Here is a 20308-nt window from a genome sequence, read left to right as displayed (position 1 = left end):
CTTTTCCTTTAACTCTTTACAATTGAAAAACCCTGAAATTAGTTTTCTTTGGGCCCAAATCATTCATTCATTCATTTAAAACCTTAATATTAAGCATCTACTTACAAGAACTGGAGCTAGAGATTTTAAATATCAAGAGTGGGACCAACAGACAGAGAAGGACAAATACCATATGATGTTGTTTATATGTAGAATTTTCTAAAAAGATACAAATTTTATTTACAAACCAAAAATAGACTCATGGGTATAGAGAACAAAATGTGGTTACCATGGAAGGGATAGATTAGAAATTTGGGATTAACAGGTACACACTACTACCTATAAAACAGATAAACAACAAGGACCTACTGTACAGCACAGGGAACTATATTCAATTTCTTGCAATAAGCTATAATGGATAAGAATCGGAAATATATTTATGTATGTATATGTGTAACTGAACTGCTTTGCTGTACACCTAAAACTAACATTGTAAATTGACAACACTTCAATAAAAAATAAGAATTAAAAAAAAAAAGTGGGACCAAAAGTTCTAAGCGGTGGTCACTATCCTATAGGTACTCATCATCTCTCTGAGGAGACCTGGCATCTTGTAGTCCAATGACTAAGGAAGCTGCATCTAATTAAATGTCAAGATAAAATGTAGTATTGTAAGTGCTACAGCAATTCGGAGAAGAAATTAATGCATGTTTGGTATGAGAAAAAAAAATAATCCCCTGGCACCCAGAACCTAGCCTGGTATTATCAGTTGTGCTTTGGTGTTGTTACAAGCTATCTTTGCACTCAGAGTAAGGCTCTGATGTCCTCCTGCTAAGCATAAACAATTTCACAGAACATTGACACCAGACTAGGCCGCTCCACAAGGCTGCGATACACCGAGACAAAACCAGGACCACTCTGTAAGCACGTCCGAACACAGGCAAAACATGAACATTGTCCAAGTCACAAAAATGACCAAACACTCCCCTGTCCTGGCCAGTATGAACGACTATTGCTTCCCCCTGCCCTTTGTTTCTTTTGTGAAGTGTTTATTAAAGAAGCCTGATCATTTGTCCTGTACAGCTTCCCATGCTAGTTACCCTATTAAGAGTGACTGCTGCACTTTGATCTAGCTTGCCTTCCTCCTAGATAAGATTTATTAAGCTACTGAATCATAGCCCAAATCCTGTAAATCTTTTCTAACACCTACACTGAGACACTCCATCGTTTCCCTTGCTGTGGTGGTAGTTAACCCAAATTGTTAGTTAACAATAATTAATATAATAATGAATGTAACACACCACAAATATGTTTATGGTGGTCTTTGGCTGGAGAGCATTGGAAGTTAAACTCAAAGAAGATGAGGAACTAAGAGACTGAACTTAACAGATCTTCAGATCTTCAACATGTGCCAGGGAGGTGTAAACGGGAATGACAGGATATAATATCAACAATTTGGAAAAAACAGGTCCTATACTGGGGACTTCAACCGGGTACATGGGCCAGAACTGAGAGAACAGTGAATTTCCGAACAGCAGGTGTGAGAGTTTGGAAAAGGTACAACATCTCCTCCAAAGGTGGGAGGCTTCAAATAGAACGCATCCCAGGTGCATCCCAGAAAGCGTCCCAGAACCGCCACAAATGGAAGCCAAAGACGGACAAGAGCTTCTGGGACTGCTGAGATTACTGAGGGTAAGAAGTTGCCAGAAGAAAGTAATGCTAGTTAATTTACTAACGATGGGAGAAACTGTTTGGATTGCGTGGTAACTAGCTTGTGAGTTAGTATGAAGGAGAATGAAAAGATGAAAAGAGATGTGGTGGGGCAAAGGGTGGCGAACAGTGGGAAGAGAAGCATGTAAGAAGCTGTTGCTCAGATAAACAACAGCTGTGATGGTTAATTTTCTGTGTCAATTAGACTGGGTGACAGTGTCCAGATTAAATGTTATTTCTGGGTGTGTCTTGGAGGGTACTTCCGGGTAAGATTAGAATTTGAATTGGTGGATTCAGCAAAGTACTGCATCCTACCCAACGTGGCTGGGCAGCATCCAACCCACTGAGGGACTGGACAGGACAAAAGTGGAGGAAGGGGATTTGTTCCCTTCCTGCCCGCCCGTTCGAGCTTTTCCTGCCCTTGGACTGGGATTTACACCCCAACTTTCCCGAGTCTCCAGTTTGTAGACAGTAGATCATGGGATTTCTCAGCCTCCATAATCATGTAAGCCAATTTCTCAAAATAAATCTCTTTCTATTGGTTCTGTTTCTCTGGAGAACCCTGACTAATACAAAAGCCTTGGTTATTCCTCTCTTTAAATCCTCAGGCTTCTCATCTTTAAATGCATATAATCTCTACCTTGCAGTGATGTGAAGATTAAACATATACAGTAGACTCTCAAAAGATGTTTGTTCAATTATTTACCCACCCATGTTTGTGTTCAACAGGTATTTATGAAGCACGGATCGTGGATCAGGTGCTGTGCTCGATGCAGGTAAAGACACAACTGTGAGACTCACAGACATAGAATACAAACTTGTGGTTGCCAGGGGAACGGGGCGGGGGTGGGAAGGGACAGACTGGGATTTCAAAATGTAGAACAGATAAACAAGATTGTACTGTGTAGCACAGGGAAATATATACAGGATCTTGTGGTGGCTCACACCGAAAGAGAATGTGACAATGAATGTATGTATATTCATGTATAACTGAAAAATTGTGCTCTACCCTGGAATTTGACACAACATTGTAAAATGACTATAACCCAATAAAAAATGTTTTAAAAAAATGAAAAAAAAAAACTTTAGCAGTCTCAACTCCAAGTGCATAGCATCTTATCTCCTCATATGTTTACTTTCTGGAATGCCAACTTACAGAAGGCTTGATTATGCAAAATGACTACCTACAGTTACTTGTATTTAATAGTTAACTAAAATTTATCTTTTTAAATTGCTTTTATAAGTCTTGCTCTTACAAATCTTGTTATTTTGTATACAATTTATAATCTTAGTACAGAAAGAAAAATACTTACTTCCTTTAAATAAAAAAAAAAAGACACAACTGTGAAACAGCTTTGGGTCTGAACCATCTCTGTTTTCCCACTGCCACTGTACTCCTTTACCTAAACTCCTAAATGATTACTATCCTTCCTGTTTTCCTGTCTTTCATCCCTTTACCTGCCCCCAATCATTTCCAACAATCTGATGCCAAAATAAAGTGCCAGCCATAAAGGGTTTCCCCACACACAAAATACAAATCCCTTAATACAACATTAAGAACTCTCCACAGTCTCTCTTCAATCTATCTTTCCAATCTTACTTCACTACTGTCCTACAAAAACACAGGACTCCGCTGAAATTAAACATGGCTTCCAAATATGTCATAAGCTTTCTGGCCTCGTATCTTATACCATTTTCTCTGCTCGGAACATCCTCCCCTTGATTGAATGTTCAGATTCTAACCATCTGTTGTGCAAAATAGTTCCCAAGTCCCCCATCTCTAAATAAATTCTTCCTCCCTAAACCATAACACTTCATCTATGTTTCTCTTTTACAGACATGTTGATATATGTCTCAATTTCTTTCTTGAACATAAGTTCTCTTTTTAATTAAAATTATTATTTTGAGATGATTGCAGATGCACGTGCAGTTGTAGAAAATAATAAATAAAAATGATCCCATTGATCTCTTCCATAGTTTTCCCAGCTGTGGTACCTTGCAAAACTATGGTACAATATCACAAGAATGATACTGACATCGATATCATCAAGATATAGAACATTTCCATCATTGCAAGGATCCCTCATGTTGCCCCTTTATAGCCACACTTCCTTCCTTCCTGCCCTCACCCACTCCTTAACCCCTAGAAACCACTAATCTGTTCTCTGTTTCTAATTTTGTCTGTTCAGGAATGTGACATAAATGGAATCATACAGTATGTAACTTTTTGTGATTGAATTTTGATTCAGCATAATTCTCTGGATATTCATCCAAGTTGTTGAATGTATCAAGAGTTCATTCCTGTTTATTGCTGAATAATATTCCCTTGGTATGAATGTACCCATACCATGGTTTAATCATTTACTCACTGAAGAATGCCTGCATTCTTTCAGGCTTCGGGCTAATGTGATTAAGCTGCTATAAACATTCAGGTACAGGTTCTTATATGAACATCAGTCATCTTTTCTCTGGAATAAATGCCCAGGAGTGCAATTTCTGGGTCATAAAATAGTTACATGGTTGGCTTTTTAAGAAACAGCTAAACTGTCTTTCATAGGAACTATACCATTTTATATTCCCAGCAACATGCATGAGTGATTCAGTGTCTCTGCATCCTCACCAGCATTTGGTGTTATTGCTTTTTTTTTTTTTTAGCCATTCTGATAGGTGTGTAATAATATCTCACTGTGTTTATAATTTGCATTTCCCTAATAGCCAATTATGTTGAACATATATTTTCATATGTTTATGTGCTCAACTATAAGTTTCTTAAGGAAGTTATAGTTGCAAACCTTAAGGAGCTCAACAAATGTTTTATAATCCATGGAGTGCAGTAAACTGTTGCTGGATCTGTAAATGAAATCTGAGAAAGGGCTTAAGAGGTTCTAGGTGAGAAAATGAACCATAGAGAAGTTGGATAACTTGCCAATATGTCTGCTTAGTGGTGCAATTAATTGATCTTAGTTCTTGTATCTCAAGAACAATGTTCTTCCCTTAAACCACCCATTGCTCTGTGTGTGCGTTAAATCCAAAGAATTGTTCAGCTTTCTTGACTCTCAGCACATGCCATGTGGTCCACCATGCACATCTGCTTGCAAGATTCTCCTCCCTTGGCCTTCATGGTACCACAGTCCCCAGGTTTTTCTCTTACCTCTCTGGCAACTCTCATGTTTTTCTCTTTCATAGATGTATGTTCTTCTCCACTGGGGTTTCTTAAGGTGTGGTCCTCAGTCTCCTTCTCTTCCTTTTCATAATCTGTGACTGCTCTCATTTGTACCACGACTTTGAGTATCTCCTATAGACTGATAACCTACACATCTCCAGCCAGACCTCCCTACCTATATATCTAACTCGCTTCTTGACAGCTCCATTAGCATGTCTCAAAAGCATCTTAAATCCCGCATGTCCAAAACTTGGCTCATTTTCTCTCCTCAAGCCTAGTTCTCTTCCAGTGCTTCTGAAAGCACTAAGTGGAATCACCATCCATGGGGAATTTAGGAAGAGAAGCCATCTAGGATTTTCAGTAGCAAGTAGGAAACACCATGTTTAGATTTCAGAAAGAGCATTCTAGTTTTAGTGAGGAGACAAATTGCAGAGGTCAGAGACTTCTTCTTTGAGTTTCCTTAGTATAGCACGCCCTAGACAACACAGCACCCGCCCTTGGTTTTCTGTGCGCCGAGAGTACTCTTGCACTTGTCGCTGCAGTAATTAACTCAGACGTTGCCTCCAGATCACAACTTATTCATCAATTACTTGAGGAGAAGCTTTTTTGACCTTTCTAAACAAATCCTCCTATTATTACCCTAATTGTGATTATAGCATCTGTCATTGTTATTTGGGTGGTTAGTTGTTTAAAGTTTACTCTCTCAAAAAATAAATAAATAAATAAGTAAGTCCACCTTCCATACAAAGAGACTACGCCCACTTTTGTTCACAGTTTTATCCTCAGTACCTGGCAACGTACCCATAGGTGATTCTTCATAGTTGTTGAAAGAACTAACAAAAATTAATAAATGAGTTCTGCAGAGAAACAAAAGCACACTAAAAGCTCCTAAGTCATACCCTGGTTTCATACAAACCTCTACAATGAAAATATAGTATTACTTGATGTCTGTAATGATTAACCAGACCTACAGGCAGATTCTTAGTCAAAGAAAGATTCAATGTACTATCATTTATTTAATAGATGTTGGATTGTTCATATGTTCCAGGTATTTCTAAGTGTAATACATGACAAACTAGTATATTTTAAAACTATTTTCAAAATTGAAATTGAAATAAAGAAATTAGCTGAACAAATATTGTCAACTTATCTTCACAATACACCTCAAATTCAACCACTTCTTACTTCCTCCTATGTCACTATTTCAATCCAACCCACTATTTTCTCTTGCCTGGATTTCAAATGAATTAACTGACCATCATTTTTTCAGTCTTGTTCTCCTGAAAGTCTAGATTCCACTCAGCAGCTAGAGGCATCCTTTTAGAATTCAGATTAGGTTTATATTTTCCTCTTCTCCACTCTCCTATACAGGTCATGTATTGCTGCATAATGGGTCATCTAAATCTTAAGGGTATAAAATAACAACCATTTTATTACGCTTATGATTTGTAGGTCAAGAAATTGTTCAAGACACAATGAAGATTGTTCACCTTTGCTCCCCAGTGAGCCTCAGCTAGGGTCACCTGAGTGGCTGGAAGTGGCAGGAGCAGGACAGCCAGAGCCGTATGCCTGGGGCCTTGGTTCTTCTCGGTCTAATGTCTGCTGAGGATGGACTGATCCAGATGACTTCCTCACTCATGTCTGGTGGCTAGGCTGGAATGGATGGAACAGCTGGGGCTGGCTGGACATCTTCCTATGTCTCTCCCTCTGCAGAGCTCTCTGCATGATTGGCTTGGACTTCCTCAAAGCATGGTGGCTGAGTTGTCAGACTCCTTACATGGCAGCTGGCAGATTCCAAGGTGTCTAGGCAGAAGCTTCAAGGCTTCCTATAACCTGTTCTTGTTCCAGAATATCACCTGCTACATTCTATTGGTTAAACAAGTCACTACAGCCATCCCAGATCCAAGGGGAGGGAAATTAGACTCCACCTATCAATGGAGAGATTTAGCAAATAGTTTTTGGCTATTTTTAATTGATCACACTTCTCATATTGCTCAGAGTCCTTCTTCACCAAGGCTGTTTGAGGCCCTGTTCAACCTGCTTCCTGCTCTTTCTCCAATCCCATCACCTAGTAATGTCCTCCTTGTTATCCTCCTATTTGTTTCTCAAATATACCAGTTAAGTTCCTATTTAGGGCCTCTTCCTTTGCTATTTCCTCTGCCTGATGTTCTCTGCCCCCAAATAATTGAATTGCTCACTGTCTGTGTCATTCAAGTGTCTGTATACATGTCATCTTTAGAGAGGCCATCCTGAACCACTTTTGTCACACTCCATTCTCTTCCTCTTCATCTTTTCTGCATTATGCTTATCTATCATATTGTACTTGCTTTTCTGTATATCTCACTCCCTAAGGTGTAACGTCCAAGAGCAAGAACATTTCCTGGTTTTTAGCCCTATAGCCCCAGAGCCTAGAATAGTGCCTGGACTTATCAGGTGGTCAACATACACGTTTTTTCATGAAGTAAATGAGTAATCCTTAAAACCATCTGGAAATGCAATTAATACAATCCTGCCTCTTTAGAGAATATACTGAGATATATTTCAGTTATTATATAATTGTTGTAACTGAGACCATTAAGACTTGGGAGTAAAACTGTCTTTCTCAGGGGGCCAACTGGAGCTGGCACAAAATCAGAACTGGTCCTGAACAGACACTTGTCCTGATTCTTTACCTGGTTCATTTAGGGAATGTTAAATGCAGACTAATTATGACAAATGTAAAAGATGAAAAGTCAATATGTTTCAGAAGGATTAAATATCCTAAGGCCTGATTATGTATGATATTAACCAAGGAAAAGATTTTCTATGGCAGGAAAATCACTAATGATATGAGCCAGTCTTAAAAAAGGCACAGCTGTAAGAAGCAAGCTGGGTGATTACTACCTTAAAGAGTATTCTTCGGAATATCATTCTAAAATATAACTAGGATGCTGATTTTTAGAATGATTTATCATTTTGACTCATCTTACTGGTTAGTATTACTGTCTTTTAAATAACTACTTACATAAACTGGTAATTATTTTGTGCAAGATCTATAGTAAAGAAGTTTGATTCACTTTCATTTATTATTTATTTCTTTTTAAGTGTTTTCTATATTACAAAACTACCTCTGAAAGAGTTATTGGACAATAATTATTTGGGTCTTGTATGTAACCCTGTATTAATATTGGGAAGGCAATATTCTGTTTCTACTCAGCTGGAAAAACCTTTCTATCATTAATCTGCATGACATATTTAGCCCACATTGGGACTGACCAGTCAGAAAATTGTTTATATAAATTCTTTGGTCTCTTGCCTGAAGATAGAGACCAAATTGATTATCTGTGTACTGTATTATATTGCACTGGGGAGAGACGTCTACCAAAAATATATAGGCTATTAAATTCTGGGATTACCTGCAATTGATGGCTTCTAATGCTGATAATATTAATAGAATAGATATGTCCATGTCATCACCTTATGCTTGGGAGAAAATCTAAAAGCTTTCTACCATAAAGCAGTGTCTTGCAAAATGTAGTCTTTGGATCATCTGCTTCTGAATTAGCTGGAATACTTATTTAAAATGCCCCAACTCAGTTATTCTGAATCGGAATTACCAGGGGTATGAGCCACATATTTGCATTTTGATCACCCCATCCCAACCAGGCAATTCGTTATGTTCTGTGAAAACTACTTTAAATCATATACTTTAAAAACCATGACTATATGCCAATGTAACTGAGATGAAAAGTTATGTTTGAACAAGGAAAGAGGAAAGATGAGCTAAAAAGTCACTAACATCCATCATTTCTTCTTTTCTCAAGAAAACCTTTAAATACGTCCCTGCCCCTAGACCTAAAAAAGACAGAGTGGGAGTCACAGAAGGAGGGAGAGGACAAGAAAGGGTACAATTTATGGATCTCTGATGTCTGCTAAGACAATGCTTCCTGCCAGGTTGCAAATCTACTACAAGGTAGGAAATAGCATAGAGAGTAGTGGCCATGAGTCTTCACTTTGTAGTCACAATTTGAGTTCAGATCCTGACTCTGTCACTTACTAGCCTTTTAATGTATTCTTTTGCACTTTCTAAATCATTTTTTCATATAGGAGACAAGTTGATACTTTTTCAATGTAAATAGGATGATTCCTGTTTATACAATCTTGATATTTTCTCATTTCTCTTAAAATAAAAGCCAAATTCTCTGCCGTATATGACAAGACCTACTGAATGATCTGGCCCCTGTTTGTTTCTTCAGTCCCATCCAAATCCTTTCTCCCACTATAGCTCACTATCTCCAACTCAAACTAACCTATTTTTTTGTTCCAAGAAAATGCCAGGCTCTTTCCTGCCTTAGAAACTTTACTATCCAATTTCTTCTGCCTGAAATGCTTTGCCCTGAATCTTTGTGTGGATTTTGCCTGTATATCCACCTTGTCTCAGTCTAAACATTATCTTCTTAGACAAGCCTTTGCTTATCACATTATGTAAGTAAATACTCCCACCTGAGAAAACACATTTTCTGTAATTGTAGCATCATGTAATATAAAGTGGTCAGCTCCGGAGCCAGAGTACCTGCACTTACAACCAAGCTCTATCTAAATATTACTATTACTACTATCATCATCGTCATCATTGTTACTATGAATGCTTCATAGTATGTCCTACAACTTGTATTTAGTTATATTGATTTACTTGCTTATCATCTTTTAGTGTGAGCTTCCGTCACTATAATAAGCTGCATAAGAGAACATTTTGGGCTGGGTTTGTTCACCACTCTAAAGCCTGTTCCTGGCTAAAGACCTGACAGAGGCTGTCAAAACAGTTGTTAAAGGAAGGAATGAATGAAAGGAAAGGAGATTTAAGTGGTGGCTTTTGTTGTTGGTATTATTATTATTATTATGGAATAATTATAATAATAATTATTAATATTAGTACTATAATATTCCATGTTATGTTATATTTACTTGAGTTTGAATTTCTAACTACACCTATATGAGTTCCTTAAAGATAGTGCCTTAATTATCTGAGACTCCTGGGATACTGGGCAGCAGCTATCTGTACTGTATTATATTATACTTGGGAGAGACGTCGACCAGAAATATATAGGCTTTTAAATTCTGGGATTACCTGCAATTGATGGTTTCTAATGCTGACAATATTAATAGAATAGACATGTCCATGTCATCATTCTATGCTTGGGGTAAAATCTAAAAGCTTTCCACCACAAGACAGTGCTTTGCAAAATGTAGTCTTTGGATCATCTGCTTCCAAATTAGCTGGAGCACTTATTTTAAATGTCCCAGCTTAATGAAGGGCATTATTATTTACTCAGGGTCCACTATTTGCAAAAATGTGGATGGACCTAAAGGGCATGATGCTTAGTGAAACAGGTCAGACAGAAAGGCAAATACTCTATGTTCATAATCACTTAACATGTGGAATCTAAAATATAAAATGAATGAATATAACAAAACAGAAACAGACTCAGATATAGAGAACAAACTAGTGTTTACCAGTGAGGAGAGGGGAGGGGGCAAAGGCAAGATAGAGGTAGGGGGCTAAGAGAAACAAACTACTATGCATAAAATAAATTAGCAATAAGAACATATTATACAGCACAGGGAAATATACCCATTATTTTGTAATAACTTTAAATGAACTATAACCTATAAAAATACTGAGTCACTATGTTGCACACCTGAAACTGATATAGTATTGTATATCAACTATACTTCAATAATAAATAAATAAATAGATAATTTAAAGACTCAGTGTTCATTGTGTTGAATTGCTGAAAGAATAATGGAAGTGAGAGGGTTGCAGCCAGCAGAAGGCAGGTGTTATCCTTTTATCCACATGTAAAGCATAATCATGTTTTGCTATAAATAAAATCAGACAACTGGGAAAATGAGGCAGTGAAAAGGAGGCTTGCAAAGGACTAGATACCCAGGGCAGGGTACAGCTCAATGGTAGAGCATGAGCTTAGCATTCATGAGGTCCTGGGTTCAATCCCCAGTACCTCCATTAAAAAAATAAACAAATAAACCTAATTACCTCCCCCTCAAAAACACCTCAGCAAAACAAAGGAATAGATACCAATAAATTCTTCAGAATTTTAAATCAGAAAAGGCCCAAGAGCTGATAAGTATGAACAAAAGTTATAGACAAGAATGTCATTAGGTCATGTGACAATGCAAATGATGTAATTCTTCATCAAGAGATTAGGCGAATAGTAAGAATATTACAAGAAGGTTTAAAACAGCAAGAACAGGTTAGTTCTCACTACCAGCTTTCTATTCTTCAATTCCTACATTAAATGTTGGCTGAATCTTGTTCTTTTCACATTCTGAATGCCTCCCTCAACCATTCTCCCTCGTTTCACTGTTACTAACCCAGTCAGGTCCTCCTTAGCTTCCCCCACGCTCTTGTAAAGTACTCTTCTTCTTGCCTCTGGTCTCCCACACTCTTAAATCTGTAGACCTCTCTTCTAACCTATCACATCACATTACCACTGGACCCCACGCATTTGATTGTGGCACTTGGGTCCTTGGGTCACTGCTCATTACTCATCAAACAAGCGCAAACGGTGTAGCATATTATTAGTTAGAACTTCACTTTCCTCATCTATTCCCTATCACAACGTACTTGCAGCCCACTCACTCTCTGCCCTAACCCTTCTTGCCCTTCTACTATAGTGCTTTATGCTTTTTGTGTGTTGTATTTTTAGTTATTATTTTCCTTCTGCCTGGAATTTTTGTCTTCCCAGATTCGGGCTGTCAAAAGCACCTCTGTCCTTCAAGACCTGGCTCAAATGTTACTTTTCATTGTTGCCTTGCCAGAATCCTTCAGGCAGAGTAACTCTTCCCCCTCTTCCATATTTCTACAGTACTTAGTGCCCTCACAGTCTACCACATAGTATAGGTAGCTCTGCATAGATGCCCTGCTTGATTATAAGCTAGGCAGAGACCATGTACTACTTAGCTTGGAATAATGCACAGTGCAGAGTAAAGTGCCCTGCACATAGCTATCAATCTGTTGATCAACAAATTTTATTAAGCTCTAGTAATTCAGCCCAGTGTAATCATCTGAATAATGCTTTTAGAGCCCACATTCCAAAAGTTATAAAATACTGGGACATATATACCATAACTTCAAAGTTGAGATAGGGCATTTTTCTCAAGATTCAAAAGATCGTATCATTGGAATAGAACAGTGTCTTGGGGATGGAGAAAATGAATATGTTTTAATATTTTGTTTCCTTATTTATTCAACAAATTCTTACTGAGTACGTACTATATACGAGGGGCAGGAGATACAAAGGGAAACACAAAGGAAAATCATCTCTGCCCTCAGAAGTCTGTGGTCTAATGAAGGAAAAGAACATTAATCACTTACACCAAATAATCCCATATTATAAACATACAAATATGGGATTTCTTGGTTTAATTATGCGATTGTTTGTTTAAACAAAGCCATAAAATATCCTCCCATTTCTATTTGAACCAAAAGCTCTTCAGTCTGGCTTTCACAACCCTCTGTGACCTCCTCTCAACTCTATTCTGGACTCATTCTCCTTCTCATCACCTCAAATTTCCCTCCCAGTCAGACGGGTCTCATGACTGCTTCCCACAAAGAATGTGTCGACTCCTTTTATCCACTCACCATCCAAGACCTACATATTTTTTAGGTTGAGCTTGCTCCTATTTGTGCTTGTGTCAGTTTTCTCTGTCTCCATCAACTCCTGTTAACTAGTACCAGAAAAATAAAGCATGAGCTCACGTAACTTCACATGCTACAGTCTTATTCACTCATGAATACTGTTATGCTCCCAACATGCTTATTACCTCCCCAAGGGAGGGACTGGATCAGAGACTGCTTTTTGAATAAGTCCTGATTGAATGTTTACAGTCCTCTACTGGTAATAGAAGGTAGCTGGGGAGGACTTGAGAGCAAATATGGAGATAATTTAGAAGATTTATGTAAGGAAGGTACATGTTGTTGGAGGTCAAAATGGGATGAAGCATGATCTTAAAAGTAGAATTAAGAAACCAAAAAAAAAAGTTTTGGTTAAAAACATTTTCTAATACAAACCCCATCCATATATTTATAATTTTTTACTTTGAAATGATTCCAGATTTACATAAAAGTTGCAAAAAAAAAAGTTCAGAGAGTGCCATATACTCTTCACCCAGCTTGCCCTTAGAGATTATGCAAATAGAATTTCTCTTCAAACTTCCATGTACTAATTCTGGCATCCATCTGTGGACCTTGCTCACAACAGTTATGTTTGCCTAATGATGACTTCCAATTTTTCTCATTCCTTCTATGCTTATTAATTGGAATTCTTGTGTTAAGTAACTTGCCCTTCTCCTCCACTTACTTTCTCATTGTCAAAGAAAAAAGCTACAACGGACAAGGACCATTACTCTTAAAAATTTACAGTCTGCTTTTCCATGAGGCACCAGGATACTGTTTAAGTTTAGACTCTTAGAGATCCTCTGTTATTAAAAGTGGCACCCAATCATGGTCAGATTGAATGCTCTCAGGTGACAAGACAAGGTCTCATAACTTGCTTTGTGGGTAACAAGCGTGCTGTGGTACTCACAGGGACTTAATCACTGTTTACAGATGATATCTGACAAGTAGGCACTGAGTTTGAAATGCAGATTAAATAGCAGAGAAGTATTTAGAATTAATATGTAACATCTGAGTGACCTTTCGTGGGTGTAATCACTTGGAGAGGCAAATGATATAATTTCCCTGTGCTACAATGCTAATAATGGGCTTAACTTGTGAAAATATGCTTTTGCTCTTCTCCTCAAATTTAGTGTCTATACCATAGGGTATAGATAGTTAGACAGTTAACTCTAAATTGTTGTGTTTGTTGAATTATGAAATCAATGAACGGGTCAAATATTTGATCCATGTGAAAAATGATCCTTAGGGTTATGCATTTAAATTTTCAATATACTTTTACTTACACCATCGCCAAACAACCATTCTAAGAAGTAGGAAGCTATGGCTGTCTTCATTTTATAGATGAGCAATCAGGTACAGTAATTAATTGATTTGACTGAATGTAGGCTTCTTGTTCCTTCCACTGGGCCTTCATGTGAACTTTCCATTATTTTTATTCTCTAACTCATTGATTCAACAAGTTTAACAGACAGCCTATATAACAGTTCAATTTGTCCTAAAGCATTTGCCTGTTTAATAGGGCTGAGCTTCTCTCCTGACCCAAGTCACGAAGAAGATCAAGCTGGCTTTGTTCAGTACCACCAAGTGCTAGAATCCAGATCCCCAGCCTCCTCTGGGGTTTGCAAGCGCCCTGTGTCATTCGGGTGGGGAGGAGGGGGCTGTTTACAAAGACACAGGCATCTCCTACCTGGGGTGTTCTGTGGAAGATGTGCTGGCTGCTGTTAAGGGATGTGTGCTGAGGCCTGAGGTGTGGGGGTCCGAAGTGCCCTCGGGAGTGGACTGGCCCAGTATGTCCTCTATCCCAGCCACCCCAGACTCCTCTCTTTCATCATTGCCCCTCTGACTCCTAGTCTGGCAGGAGAAGTGGAGTAGGGGACATTTGTCTCTTATTCTTGAGGTTTTATCCAAAATATTTTGACTTATCTCAAGCCCTTTCATTTCCTCAGGGTATAAGCTTTGAAATTCAAAGTCTACTTTTTTGCTGTCAATTTTTTACCTGAGAAAATGAGAACAAGAATGATCTGGCTGCCCAAACAGAGGGAAGAAAAGAGCAAAGGGGAATTTGTTAATATTTCATGAGAATATGGTCTCTAAATGACAAACTAGGAGAAGACACCACCTAAAAATAGACTAGTGGATAACCTGTTGTGTTTGACAATATGGAAAGGAATTTGACACCACCGAAGGAAAGATTTGGGAATGAAATAATGATACTTACATAGAAAACTAAACAGATTAAAATATAAGGTAATTAGTAACTACTGGAATACAGAAGTACGCAGCTCAGCTATGAACAATACTTACATAGTAATACTGATGTAAACCTTGAATGCTGATTAGACCAAAGTTGTGAGATTCCTGGGGAGGCATTCTGGGAGAGGTGGAGGCAAAAAGCAAAGACAGAAGTCTAAACTTTCTGTGGATAAAAGTCAGGAGATAATGTCTGAAATGAAGTCATCAACAAACATCAACATATGCATGTTAATTCAAAATATATAGGTAAGTATCCGGTGAAACTTCTGAGAGTGGAATTTCTTGCCCTGAGTGACCAGGACTAGGGAATGCAAGGCCAGGGACTCCTGTCTTTCATAATAAGCTTTGTAATTGTTTAAACTACATACATTTATTCCTCAAGAAAAATAAAAATTAATTTAAAAAGTATTTAAAAGAATTGGAAGAGTCTGAGTTAGTGATAGTTTGCAGTCTCTTAGTCTTTTATTTTCTTAAAACAAATCAGAGGAAAGCATAACTTGGAACGTGAAAGCCTCTTGGAATTCCACATCGCTCAGAGAAAGCCAGTGTGAAGAGTGTAATGCATAATTCCTCCAAGATATATTTTTTACCCCCAAAACCAATCATAACACAGAAACTTTGCAACTTGCACTTTTCTGTTCTCTACAGGTCCTGGACATCCTTTTATGTCAGTGTTTATAGTTTTAATGTGTATATAGTATTTCATATTATGGGTACACATCACTCATAAAAGATTCCAGTGTAAGATCTACTATAGCATATTAAATTACTTGTTTGTTGATTTTTCCCAATTTTTCAACAATTTGTCAATGACTATTCCATACACATATCCTTATGTAATTCTAAGAGTAAATCAGGAGTGAAAATTTTTAACGCGCAAATACTGGCTCAAAAAATATGAGCACTTTACGTTTTAATAGATATTGCTAAGTAGTCCTTCAAAAATATTGTAGCTTTGGGTAGTCCCACCAACATAGGGTATGAATGCTCTATATGTTTGTGCTACTGGTCCTTATTCTTATTAGGACATTAGTAGAAAAGTATGTATTTACAAAGATTTGTCCTGTATGATGCTAGGGACTCAACTGTGTCCGCCATAAATCAGTATGTTGAAATCCTAACCCTCAATGTGACTGAATTTGGAGATAAGCCTATGAAGAGGTAATAAAAGTTAAATGAGGTCATGAGGGTAGGGCCCTAATCTGATAGGGCTGGCTGATAAGAAGAGAAAGAGACACCAGAGCTTTTTCTCTGTCCTGTCAGGATACAGTGAGAAGTGGCCACCTGGAAGTTAGGAAGAGGGCGCTCACCAGAAACCACCCTGCTGGACCTTGGTCTTGCACTTTATAGCCTCCAGAACTGTGACGAAAATGAATCTCTGATATATAAGCAACACACTTGTTGGAGTTTTGTTACAGTAACCCAAGCAGACTAGTAGTTACGGCATTTCATTTAAAACTCTATCAATGCAGGGAGGTGCCACTATCTCTAACTTATAGATGAGGAAATTAAGGCATTAAGAACTTGCCCAGGTCAGATGGTTTTTAAGTGGTGCTACAGGGAACAGAATGCAGTTCTTTTGGCTTATAGTCATGTCATCTTTTTCACTAGAGAGGAGTAGTCTTGTTTATAATAATTTCAGCTCACTTGGTAGCTTCTACTATGGGAAATGTAATGAAATCATAAAATGATTGAGCTGGAAAAGCCTTTGGAGATTATCTAGTCTGGCAAAGGAAGTGAGGCCCTGAAAGATAAAGTAATTGACCTTTGATCATACAGCTAGTTACTGGAAAAACTGGGATTGAAATTCAACTTGAATTCACTTTAGTGTTCGTTAATTCTAACACACTCATATTTCAGTGTAACATTTTTTTTAAATGTACAAATTGCTTCTTGCTACGGCTAAATCTATAAATATAGTTATTTTGCAGGTCACAAACTTCATCTTATAAAATAGAGGTTGCCCTTTAAAATCCCAACTGGATTTCTTTTCTGATGCACTTTGATAAAGCAATGTAGTACATAATGGCCAACGTTTGTTTCAATCTTTTTTTAAAAAACATGATCAAGCCTAATTCTTTTATATATGGCTCTGTTACAGGACTTAAGTTCATTCAAGGACTGATAGCTTCTACATCTCTTGTTTCTATACTAATGAAGATGTTGGTTCCTTCAGCCTTTGGATATGTGCAACAGATTAGAGTTGTGGCTGCTTCCTGTACATCAGGAAAACGGATCACACTGCTGCCAGGAGAGTTCCATTAGCGTCATAAACCTTAGAAATACCATACATTTTCTAAGGATGAAGCCCAATAATCAGAAAACAGTAATTTTCTGGTGACAGATACCCTCCCCTACCCGCAGGACCAAAAAGAAAGAGTCTCTGTGGGGAGCCACAGGTTTTTCTCAAAATTAGCAAAATAAGAGATGCTTTTCGAAAATAATTGTTGTCCCTCTACAAAGTGGTATAGATTTTTAAATTATTATTTTATTTTTTTCAAAGTTAGTTTCGGCATTTAGTCTCATAGAATATCAGAGTTAAACTGAAAATGGTAAAAAAGAGAAGCCAATCACTTCAAAACCCTTTTCTACCTCCCTACAATTCAGTAGCTTGGTGATACAGGGGAATACACGATGTACAACTGTGGTATCAGAAAAGGAACTAAAGAGTAACATTGAATCACTGAATGTTTCTAAGACTTTGTAGAACCTTGGACTAGAAATAGCTTGAAGACATCCGACATGTTTTTTTCTAGTGTCTAGGGGTAAAATTGAGCTTTTAAAAGTCTTTTAATAATGCCATAAGTATTTGCACACTCAAGTATGAGCTATACTTATCTTTCAGTGAAATAATCGAACACAATTATGAAATTATTCCCAGTAACCCAAGAAGCCAATTACCAAACTGTTTCATTATTCAAAGTGCAATGTTTTCTCCACTCGGAAGAGCAAACAACAGAAGAAAGGCAATGGGAAGTAGGATAGTGGAAGGAGAGAGAACTGGCAACCCTCTCTGCACATCACAACCCCTTGGGGATTGGGCGGCGGGGAGCTTTCACAAAGCACAGGTACCACCCAGGGATTCTGATTCAGTTGATCTGGATTGGGGCCAGGAATGAATCTTGTGCTCAGCCTAGACTGAAAACCACTGTGATAAGAGAATGAACAAGCAGACACAAGGGCATATGAGGTATCTCAGTGACCCTAGGAGAACTGCAGAAAATGAATGCTCCTGTTATCTGAGCATTGGCATTATTTTAGGGACATAATGTCCTACCCGCAAAGACAGATGATGATAGTCTTGGAGTCTTGGAAAGGAAATAGTGGTTTGTGCTGCCTGCTTGTCTGAGTTTGAGCAAATTACTTAACAGTTGGTGCCTCAATTCTTCTCATCTGAAGAATGGGAACGAAAATACAATCTGTCTCACAGGCTTATCATTAAGAAAAACAAGATCATCCACATAATGTTTTAGCTCAGTGCCTAGCACATAGTAAGTTCTCAGTATACGTTATGCCCTCCCCTGGGGGAAAGTACGGAGATCATTTCTTTGCTTTTACTTAGCTGAGGTATTTTTGTAAAAAATGCTCAACCAAACTGTGCTACATATTCTAGAGAATGAGGAACGAAAAGAAAGTAGAAGTGGTCATCCAATGACGAAGCTTTCATCACAACTGCACTCAGATTGCAACGGGATCCCTCACACAGGCCAGCACCTCCACTGCCCATGGCAAGAGAGTGGATGGTGCCGTAACAGCTGCTCTAAGAGAAAGAGAAAGAGTAGCTGGAGCAAGTGCGTGTGTGGTGTTACTGTTGGTCTTAAAACTGGAGAGACTTAAGATATACAGGCTGAAAAGAAAGAGCAAAAAAAGAAAAAAAAAGAAAAAAAAGAGAGTGGGTAAACTGCAGGCAAGGGAGATGTATTTGATGGAGCAAGAACCTTGAAGTTGCTCACAGGAACTCACGTGGCAGGATGAGTCTCGAATGGAGCAGAGCCCAGTCCTCCACTGAGGTGGAAGGAAAGGGCATTAGGAAGCCATAAAAGCAGATAAATATGCAGGCAGGGCAGGAGAATGAGCTAAGTAAGTTCTCCCTTGTCGGTCCTTATTTTTTCTGTGAAATATGAGCTGAGGTCCTCTGCAGAGGCTGGAGTGGGAGGAGGAGAGAGGAAAGAGCATGATGATTTTAAATAGTGGCTGGGGAGGTCCCAAGAGCCCCAAAGTCTCCCTTACTGCAATAAGTCATTTAGATGGTATTCTTGATTTGTCTTCTTGGCAGATTCTTGAAAATTTGCAGCCATTTGGAGATAATTAGTTTTCCAAACAGATCCCACTCTGGGAGAACCAATATTGCATTCTTTTAATGCAGGCTTTTATAAATAGCAATAAAACATTCTGCCATGTAACCATACAGAAGAGACCCACATAAAGTCCTCCCTTCATTGAAAAGGGAGACGCTAGCTTCTAAAACCATGCTGCAAGCATCGTTGACGCTGTACCTTGTGATTTCCTGCTAAATAACTGTCTTTTGGTGGGGGAAGCAGAGATGAAAAGCTGCAGTGTTTAAAACCAAGATTTTTATTTCTATTTCTAAATAATTAAACTTTTTGGGGGGGGCATGGGCAGGGACCAGATTTTTAAAAGGAAAATCTACCACACGAGACATACAAAAATAGAAAAGTCAAAGATGTAAATATATACATACATGCCCAAAGCCAACCACTTTTGCCGTTTTTCTCACTTGACCCTTAACAAAAAAAAAAAAATGTATTTCATGTAGTTTGAGCTAATGAATAAAATGTAAAAGAACTGAGGAAAGATAATAAAAGAAGCATAAAAACAATTGAGAGAGATGAGGAAAGCACTGGAGAAAACCACTTTGCTGATGAGATTTATGCTGCAGGCCATTGGCAGGCCAGACCTGGAAAATACAGTTGAAAGCGTAAAAGGTACAGTGATAAGAAAACATTGCAAAGGCCACAAAACAGCTTGTCAGGGGTCTAATCACAAGTGCCCATGAGGATTAGAGCTTTACTAAACACAGCGCTCCTTCAGAGAAAGTCAGAAACAACATGAAAGTGCTTGCTTCCAAAAGGAATCAGAGACCCACCAAATCTGGGGAAAAAAATTTATAATGTAGGAAGAATAATTACTTCTTTATTGATCAGTAGTTAGTGTCTTTGTAATATTTGTTGCTACATTTTTCCTTCATATCACTACATAATTCAATTCAACAAAAATATTTAAATCATTTGAACCCAGACCATAAAACCATGTAGAAGGCACACATACACATATGTGTAGGAGGTATCAATTTCTTTTTTTGTTGTTGTTTTGTTGTTGCTGTTTCACTCGAAGGATCTATAGATAATAATCTGTGACAGACTGTATTTCTGTTCAAAATTATGTGCTGCCACTCCATAGAGAAGGATTATACTTTCTCACTGCATTGATTTCAGGTTTGGCCGTATGACCTGCTCTGTCCAGTGAAAAGTGAGAAGCGCTATGTATCTGTGCAGAAAGGAGTT

At 38.1% G+C, this 20308-nt stretch overlaps 1 long non-coding RNA gene across 2 annotated transcripts in view; it reads right to left on the bottom strand.

Moving 5' to 3' along the window:
- Positions 1-20308, bottom strand: part of LOC116280947 (uncharacterized) — a 243174-nt gene that overhangs the window by 72187 nt on the left and 150679 nt on the right. The window contains exon 4 of one of the 2 annotated variants that reach the window (XR_012073540.1): positions 14889-14946. The exons of the other annotated variant lie outside the window; for it this stretch is intronic. This is a non-coding gene — a long non-coding RNA (uncharacterized lncRNA). Of the gene's footprint in view, positions 1-14888; positions 14947-20308 lie in introns of those variants that run through there. 2 annotated transcript variants of the gene reach the window in all.

Source organism: Vicugna pacos, chromosome 6 (genome assembly GCF_048564905.1).
Source record: "Vicugna pacos chromosome 6, VicPac4, whole genome shotgun sequence".
Lineage (NCBI taxonomy): Eukaryota > Metazoa > Chordata > Mammalia > Artiodactyla > Camelidae > Vicugna > Vicugna pacos.
Note: the sequence above shows the minus strand (reverse complement) of the source record. Positions and strands in the feature narration are given on the sequence as shown.